Here is a 9106-nt window from a genome sequence, read left to right on the forward strand (position 1 = left end):
GCAGACGGCAGAGAAACTGCAGAGCTGGAAAGGGTTGGGCCATTCCCATTCAATAGAGTCTTGCAAGGGCAGACAACACAAGAAAAGAGGCAGGGAAAACTGCTTCTCAGGCAAACAAACAGCAAAATGACCCCTCACAGTGGTGGGCAGGCAATCCACAATCTACCGTTGGCCTGAGGGCAAGCACTTGTAGCCTTAGATAGACTATACACACATGGCGCTGCCATGTAATCACACACTACTCAGGCAAAGTACAAGCAAGCCTAACACAGCTGTTTTCCCAACAAGTCTTCAAAGATATTCTGAAAGAAAAATATTATGCTAGCAATTAAGTCCATGACTTGTATGGGGAAGGTGGTAGGTCTCAAGCCACCCAGAGAAGCATTGTCTTACAAAATGGTAGAGAATGAACTGACACCATTAGATAAAAACATAAATGAATTTTGGAATAAATTCAAAAGCAATTATCAGTAATTTAAGGTATTTTTCCCCACCGAGAAGGAAGGAAGGGGCGTAGCCACCAAGTGTGGTATAGTAAAGGCATTATTTAGTACAGAGCATTTCTCAGATGAGATTCACTGGCCCAGAAGATGGAAGTTAGGAAAATCGCGTATGGAGAGACCACATGGGCAAATTTAAAGGGGTCCTCTAGGGAAGTCGGGCCAATATGACATAGCGAAATCTCACTGGCTGACAGTCAGTTGCTTTTTTCCCAAGGACTCCTGGGAAGTTTCTTTTGGTGTGCTTGGTTGTCAGCGGTCTTAGCCAAAGTTCCCGGTTTCCTCACATGACCTTCCCCCATTATCCACTGACCTTACATTCCAATCTTTTTGTGCCACTTATTTGTTGGGCTACTTCCTACTGATTAGGGGCATTGTGGGGAGGGGGAGATTGGAAAGTGGTGGTTTTGAGGGGTGTCAGGAGGAACATCCATTTGGCCATGAGTTGAGAAACTTTGCTGGTGTGGTTCTGTAAGAATTTAAAAAAGAGGGGCAAATATGAGTTATACGCTGACAATTAGAAGATTTAGGTAGGATAGGGGCAGCCCAGGTAAGAATGGGTGTCTGCCATTCGGAGTTAAGCAGGTTGTAGGAGAAGAGATTTTTGCTTAATTTTTCTTGCAGACAGTTGAGGAGATCGAAGCTTCTTTTATCAGGCCAGTCTTACTGAACAGCATTGCTCCCTGCTTCAGCTCACTCTGGTGGCAGGTTCCCAGTGGGAGGGACAGGAGCAACTGGAGGGTCTGCATGGCCCAATCTTGAGCCGCAGACGAGTAAGGCCCAGTGGTTCTGGAGCTCCCTTAGAAGAACCCTGTCTCCTGGCTGGAGGGAACCATCAGGTGTGCTTCATCTGGACCCCCTATGGGAGGAAGGGTCCAGTCCGCGTGTTCCCTGAGAAGATGACAGAGTAAAGACAGAAAGGGGAGGGGGTTGACAGGTAAGTTGTGATTGATTAGGACTGATCTACCATAAACCAGCTCAAAGGGGCTGAGTCCAGTGGGGTTTCATGGGGTTGCCCTGATTCTAGTGAGTGCCAGGGGGAGGAAGTTTGGCCAGGAGAGTCTGGTCTCAATGGAGAGTTTATTTAGCTGACTCCTCAGGATGCCACAAGCCCTTTCCACCTTACCTGATGATTGAGAGTGATAGGGTATGTGGAGCTTCCAGGTGATGTTGAGAGAGGCGATGACCTGCTGGACTATTTGGGCGTGAAGGCTGGGCCATTGCCTGACTGGATGGTAGTCGGCAGTCCAAACTGCGGGATGATGTTTTCAATGAGAATGGAGGCAACAGTGTCTGCTGTCTCTCGAGAGGTGGGAAAAGCTTCTATCCATCCTGAAAAGGTGTCAACAAAACTTAAGAGATAACGGAGTTTTTTGTGAGGGGACATATGAGTGAAGTCAATCTGCCAATCCTGGCCTGGCATGTGCCCCCTCAGTTGATGAGTAGGGAAGTGGGGGCGGAGTCCCCCTTTTGTAGAGGTTTTGGAACAGGCAGCACATGCTGCATGTACCTTTTCGATAGTCTGCTGGAGGCCTGGGAGGAAAAAGAGTGGTTGTAAGAACTGATAGAGAGCTCTTGGCCCTATGTGTAAGGAACAGTGGATATCAGATAGGAAAGTTTCAGCCTGTCCTTTTAGTAAGGCAATTCTATCTCCAAGAAATAACCATCCCTGGTTGCACACATCCCCACCCTTTCTGAGGGGGGCCTGTTCTTTCTCAGGAGTGTAGGAAGGTTTCAAGGAGGTGGAGAGAAACATGAGAGGAGAGGGGTAGGCTTCCAGGGTGAGTTTTTGAGCCGTTGCATTGGCCCAAGAATTTCCCAAGGCCACCGGGTCCTGAGAGGTTTGATGGCCCTTCCAATGTACCACAGCCACCTCAGCGGGAAGCTGTAATGCCTGCAAAAGTTTAGAAATGAGGGTAGCATTGATTATGGGGAGCCCTTGGTAGTGAGAAAGCCCCTTTCCTTCCAGAGTGGCTGTGGGGGATAAGAAAAGAATATTTAAAGTCAGTATATATAGTTATGCATTTTCCCTGGGCCAGAGGGAGTGCCCGTGTGAGGGCAATCAGCTCTGCTTTCTGGGAGGTGGTGCCCTCTGGCAGCTGTAGGGCTTCTAGGGTGGAGGAGGTGGTGACCACCACATAGGCTGCCTGTTGTCATTTGTTGGGTTCCTGTACAGAACTCCCATCTACAAAGAGTATTATATCTGGATTTTTTAAAGGAGAATCTGATAATCCATCTTGAGGTCTGTTGAGGAAATCTATTAGTTCCATACAGGAGTGGGTGGGCTCTGGAAATGTCACTGGAGCTGGCAGTAGAGTGGCTGGGTTGAGTCTGGGAGAGGGTAAAAGAGTGACTGAAGGGTTTTCGATGAACAGGAGGTGAAATTCTTGTAGGCGGAAAGGACTTAACAGAGAAAGAGATTTGTGTGAAAGGAGGTCAGTGAGCCTGTGGGAGGAGAATACAGTGATGGGTTGGGAAAGGGTGAGCTTAGTAGCCTCCTTGGTGAGTTCAGCTGCTGCGCCCAGTGCCCAGAGGCAGGGCTGCCAGCCTTTGATGGTGGTGTCCAATTGTTTAGAGAGATATGCCATGGGGCGGTATGTAGGCCCCACAGGTTGAGTTAACACACTAACAGCATTACCGTGCTTTTCATCAGTGAAAAGATGGAAGGGGCGTCTGTATTCGGGTAAAGTGAGAGGGGGAGAGGAGTTGAGGGCATCTCAAAGAGTACAGAAAGCTCTTTTGACGGTATTGGGGGATGTGAGAGGTCCCGTGGGAGTCTCTTTTGCAGCCTCGTAGAGGGGTTTGGCTAAGAGCAAAACTGGGAATGCAGTGTCTAAAGAAGCCTGTTAGACCAAGGAAAGAAAGAATCTGATCAGCAGTGGTAGGTGGATGGAGACTGCAGATGGTCTGAGTTCGATAGGGTGAGACCTTGGGTGGTGGGAGTCAAGGCGATGCCCAGATAGACTACAGACTGAGAGTGAAGTTGAGCCTTAGTAGGGGAGACATGATATCCCTTCATGGCAAGAAAGTTAAGAAGGGTGGCAGTGTGTTTTCCTGAGGCAGACAGGGAGGGACTGCAGAGAAGTAGGTCATCTATATATTGTAAGAGAGTACTAGTCTCAAGATTGCATGTAGCTCAATCCCAAGCCAGCACCTGTCCAAACAGGTGTGGGTTGTCTCTGCACCCCTGGGGCAGGACAGTCCACGTAAGCTACTGGGCTGCATTAAGTGTCTGGATCAGTCCAAGTAAAGGCAAACAAAAAGTAAGAGTCAGGGTGTAGAGGAATGGTAAAGAAGGCATCCTTGAGATCTAGGACCATGAAGTGAGTGGTGTCTGATGGAATGTGTGACAGTAATGTGTAGGGATTAGGGACTACTGGATGGAGGGGAACTACTGCCTCATTGATTAAGTGTAAGTCTTGTACGAGGCGATAAGCTCCTGAAGGTTTTCGAACTGGAAGGATGAGGGTATTGCAGGGAGAGTCCATGGGGATGAGTAAGCTTTGGTTTAAGAGGCGGGTAATTATTGGTTTAAGTCCCTGGTGGAGACTTGCTGAAATAAGGAATTGGGGTCTAGATGGGAATTGGGAGGGATTCTTTAAGCGGATGTGTACAGGTGGGTGGTGGGTTGCTACCACAGGGGTAGAAGTGTCCCAGACCTGAGGGTTGACAACATTTGGTGGAATAGGGATGTGACCGGGTTAGGGTGATCTGTGGTAGTGGGAGAGTCTTCAGTCAGGAGTGGTAGGAGTAGGTGGGAAGATGCTGTCAGCTGGATAGTGGCTCCGAGACTGTAGAATGTCCCGACCCAGAAGGGGTACAGGGCATGATGGCATGACTAAGAATGAGTGTGAAAAGGGGATTCTGTCCAAACTGCATGTCGGAGATGGCATGTGAAGAGGAAAAGAAGGGGTCCCATCCACTCACATAACCGAGACCTGTGAGGGAACTGGAAGTCCAGAGTATGAAGGCAAAACAGAGAAGGTAGCGCCCGTGTCCACAAGAAATGATATAGACTTACCCGCTACCTATAGCATCACCGTGGCTAAGAGAGAGTAATGAGGGTCTCCAAGTCCGGGCCGCATCAGTCGTCTGCAAGGCCTAGGAATTCAAATGATGGGCCCGCCTGGCTGGCTTGGCCTCCCATCTGAGCAGTCTGTCCTCCACGTAGAGATGTCGAGGATGAGCCTGCTTCCAAAAGGGGACAATCACTCTGCCAGTGACCGGGCTGCTTGCACTTAGGGCAGGGCTTAGTAGGCAGCCTCAAGCAGGGGCACTGCCGGGACCAATGACCCTCCTTGCTACACTTAACGCAAGCTCCTGGTGGGGAGCCTCTTGGCGGCCTGGACTTAGGTCGAGCACCCTCTGTGCCTTGCCCTTGTTGCTTTGTCAGCCTTAGAGCTGCCACAAGAGCCTGGGTTTGGAGTGATACCTTCTGCTGCATGCGGGCCTGGTGTTCAGCCTCGGCCCGTTCCTCTCGACTGTTAAAAACCTTACATGCCATGTTCATCAAGTCTCAGATAGGGGTCTGGGGGCCCTCTTCCACCTTTTTAAGTTTCTTCCGAATGTCCGGAGCCATTTGGGAAATGAAGTGAGCAGCTAGTACAGTGACCTCGGCATTGGAGGCAGGATCTAAATGAGTATGGAGGACCATAGTGTCAGTGAGGCGATTTAAGAAGAGAGCCGGATTTTCCTCAGGTCCTTGAGTAATTTTCCTTAATTTGTCATAGTTAACTACCTTTTGTGCTGCATCCTGCATGCCAGCTACAAGACATTCAATCATTTGGTCTCGTCGTCTCCTACCTGTTTGTTCCGTCTGGTAATTCTAGTTGGGGTCCATGTCAGGGACCGCCTCTGGGCCCACCGGCATTTGAGAGTTTGAGGTATGGACCTTATCTGCATGAGCTCGTGCTACCATCCAGATTCAGTCCTGTTCATCAGGGGTAAGGGTAGAAGACATAATAATATAGAGATCATGCCAAGTGAGATTATATGCCTGAGTGAGATATTGGAATTCCTTGGTATAGTTGGTAGGATTAGAAGAGTAGGAGCCCAAGCACTTTTCAATTGCAGACAGATTAGAGAGAGAGAAAGGCACATGAACCTGAACAGCTCCTTCTGCTCCGGCCACCTCACAGAGAGGGCATAGGAGGTTGGCTTCCTCTTGTGGCCTGGAGTGAGATCGGGTGTGAGTGCTGACTGGAGAGGAGAGAGAGAGACCAGCATTTGCAAGTAGGGAAACAGGATCTAGCAAAGAGGGGGGAGGAGTCTGATAGGACCGAGGGAGTCGAGGGAGTATTGCAGGAGGGGAAGCAAATTCCTCAGGGGAGTTGACAAAGGAGGAGAGATCTGGAGCGGAGGGTTTAGCTGAGGTTTCTCTGGCCAAAAGGACCTGCATTGTAGAGCAGCCAGCACAGAATTTAGGACAAGAATGCACATGCCAAAACCCCTGAATATAAGAGATGTCTGACGACTTTCCAGCCTCCTGACAATAGTTCCATAAATCAGTAAAGATGTTAAAATCGAAAGTCCCTTCCTGAGACCACCTGGTCTGGTTATCCAGTGGGTATTGTGGCCAGGCTACACTGAAGAAGAAGATTAGTTTCTTCTTTTTTAGGGAAGGATCAATGTTTGAGAGATTCTGGATAAGGCACCCCAGGGGTGTTTTAGAGTCAGGTTTGGATCCCTTTGCCCCCACAGCTGCCCTCAGTTCTTAGAGTGCTCAGAGATGAGTATCAGCATCCTAAAACTCAAGCTCTAGCCACGGACGGATAAGGTAAAGTGGGTGTGCTCTGGACGTCTCCATGGGCCCACACTCACTTGGAATGGAAAGAAGTCCCTGATGCAGCTGCAGTTTCAGACAGGGATTCTCAGAGGAAAGAACTGAGGTGGGGGGGGCTGGAGGTGGAAATCTCACTGCACCGTGCGCAGAAGTGGCTGGAAGGTTGGAGATCCCGGTTCTTTCTCGGAGGGGAAGAGGAGAGGAGTGGTCCTTGCAGACTTCAAACTCCTCCCGGGTTTCAGCACCAAAATGTAAGGTATTTTTCCCCTTCGAGAAGGAAGGAAGGGGCGTAGCCACCAAGTGTGGAATAGTAAAGGCTTTATTTAGTACAGAGCATTTCTCAGATGAGATTCACTGGCCCAGAAGATGGGAGTCAGGAAAATCACATATGGAGAGACCACGTGGGCAAATTTAAAGGGGTCCTCTAGGGAAGTCCGGCCAATATGACATAGCAAAATCTCACTGGCTGACAGTCAGTTGTTTTTTTCCCAAGGACTCCTGGGAAGTTTCTTTTGGTGTGCTTGGTTGTGGGCAGTCCTAGCCAAAGTTCCCGGGTTCCTCATGTGACCTTCTCTCATTATCCACTGACCTTATAAGTGCTACTTCCTGTTGGATGGTAGAACTAAGAGATACTGACAAGGACATCAATAAAGCCTTTTCAGAAAAGCTGTCTGTGAAATTAAAGGAAGAAGAACGAATGGTTCAGATGTATCTAGAATATCAAAATCAGATCTGCAAGCAGAGTCAGCTCATCTAAGAAAAGCGAAAACTTGTTAGAGTTGATTGTTGAAGTAAATGGCAAAAAGGAGAATTTAGAAGTACTGACTGCAAATATCCTGTATCTTAAGGAAGAATATACTAGGAAGAAGGAAACTATTTCCACTGTTAAAAGAACTAGTGAAGAGAGGTTGGAAATGATACAGAAATCTGTAGACATGTATATAGATTGACTTGGAGTAGAAATTTAAAAAATGTGTGGTGATTAACTTCAGTTTATATTCACTAATATTGACCCTAAGCATTGTGTTATCCCATTTATCTTTTGCCTGCACCTCAATAAAGCAAGGGATTATGAAGTGTCAGATAGTGCTCCTCATCTAGAATGCCTAGCAGAATTTCAGGAAAATTTAAGGAAGACCAAAAATTTTTCAGCCTTTCTTGCCAGTGTTCAGAAAGCTTTTAGTACTATGGTTTAAAATTGTTTGTTTTTCTTCCCTATTGTGTATCTTTTGTAAAAAAAAAAAAAAATCTCATTATCCAAAGTCTGCCTATAATCCTTTCGTATTTTTTAACATTTCTGTGTGGTTTATTTCTTTAAAGCATTTTAATCAAAATGTTAGGAAATAAAAAAATCACATCTGTAGAAATTACATATTTTTAAAATCAAAGATAATTTTTATTTTGAAATCATTTCAAACTACCATAAATTTGCAAAACTAATACAAGTACCTTCACCCCCCAAGACATTTGAAAGTTGCTGTAATGATGTCTTATCACCACCTAATGATTCATTATGTAAATTCTACAACAAGGATATTATTGTATGTAAAGACAATAAAACATGAAAATCAGAAAACTAACTTTGATACATGATTAATGTCTAATTTGTAGATCTTATTCAAGTGTTGCCAATAATCTTAATAATGTTGTTGAGAGAGAAATGCACCAGTCTCAGGTCATCTGTGTTTATTTCTATCTCTTTTTTATTCTCCAGTCTGGAACATGTCAGTTTTCTTAGACTTTCACGATCTTGAGACATTTGTATATTGCATAAGCAATTTTGTAGAACATTTCTTAATTTGGATTTATTTAATCTATCATCATTAGTTTCAGATCATGTGTTTTGGGCATATTTGTCACAGGTATGATACTGAAGTTTTTGCCCTGCATCTTTTCAGGTCCCACATGACTTCAATTTTCTTATTATTTGAGGAATTAACTTCAGTCGCCTGATAAATAAAATCAATGAATGTGTATTTTATTCTTTGTGAAATTACTATTTCTTTATTAGAGTAATAATTTTGATGAAAGGTAAATTAAGGCAATATAAATACACTGTATCTTTTCCTTTTTTTTTTTTATTGGTGAGAGGAAGGGAGGCAGAGAGACAGACTCCCGCATGCACTTGGACCAGGATCCACCTGGTAGGCCTACTAAGGGGTGATGCTCTGCCCATCTGGGGCCATTGTTCCATTGCTCAGCAATGGAGTGTGTTTTGTTAGTACATGAGGCAGAGACTGCAGAGCCATCCTCACCACTGGAGGCCAACTTGCTTGAATCAATCAAGCCATGGCTGAAGAAGGGGAAGAGAGAGAGAAAAAAAGTGGAGGGGTGGAGAAGCAGATGGTAACTTTTCTTGAATGCCTTGACCAGGAATCGGATATTCTGTTTCTTATAAACTTTAATCTCCATCAATTTTTCCTAATTGAATGAATCCTTTTATGATAGTTACCTAATAGTACTTATCTAATGGCAATATTATTTCTACAATTGTTGTATTTTTATCACAAGGATTATCTTCATTCATTTATACCAGTATGAACTCATGAACTTTATTCAATAGGTTATTTTGATGCACAAGTTGTTCTAGGTCTTATTCAGTAGGCAACTCTTCAAAATGAATTCTTTGTGTTATTTACTTATTTTTATCATTCTTCATTTATTTTTTCTTCAAGGAATTCTGCTTCCTTTTTGTGGGAAACCATTTTTAAAAACCAAATACAGTGCTAAGTACTCAACAATTTGAACAGAGGTAAAGAGTATATGTGTATATAGACATTTACATCTATGTTTATTTTTTCTATGTGTTAATATGTTCACACCA

The 9106-nt window shown here is 45.2% G+C and overlaps 1 pseudogene; it reads left to right on the plus strand.

Moving 5' to 3' along the window:
* Nucleotides 1-336: 336 nt before the first annotated feature.
* LOC136323079 (kinetochore protein Spc25-like) lies at nucleotides 337-7478 on the plus strand (annotated as a pseudogene).
* Nucleotides 7479-9106: the final 1628 nt, after the last annotated feature.

Source organism: Saccopteryx bilineata, chromosome 2 (assembly GCF_036850765.1).
Source record: "Saccopteryx bilineata isolate mSacBil1 chromosome 2, mSacBil1_pri_phased_curated, whole genome shotgun sequence".
NCBI classification, from domain to species: domain Eukaryota; kingdom Metazoa; phylum Chordata; class Mammalia; order Chiroptera; family Emballonuridae; genus Saccopteryx; species Saccopteryx bilineata.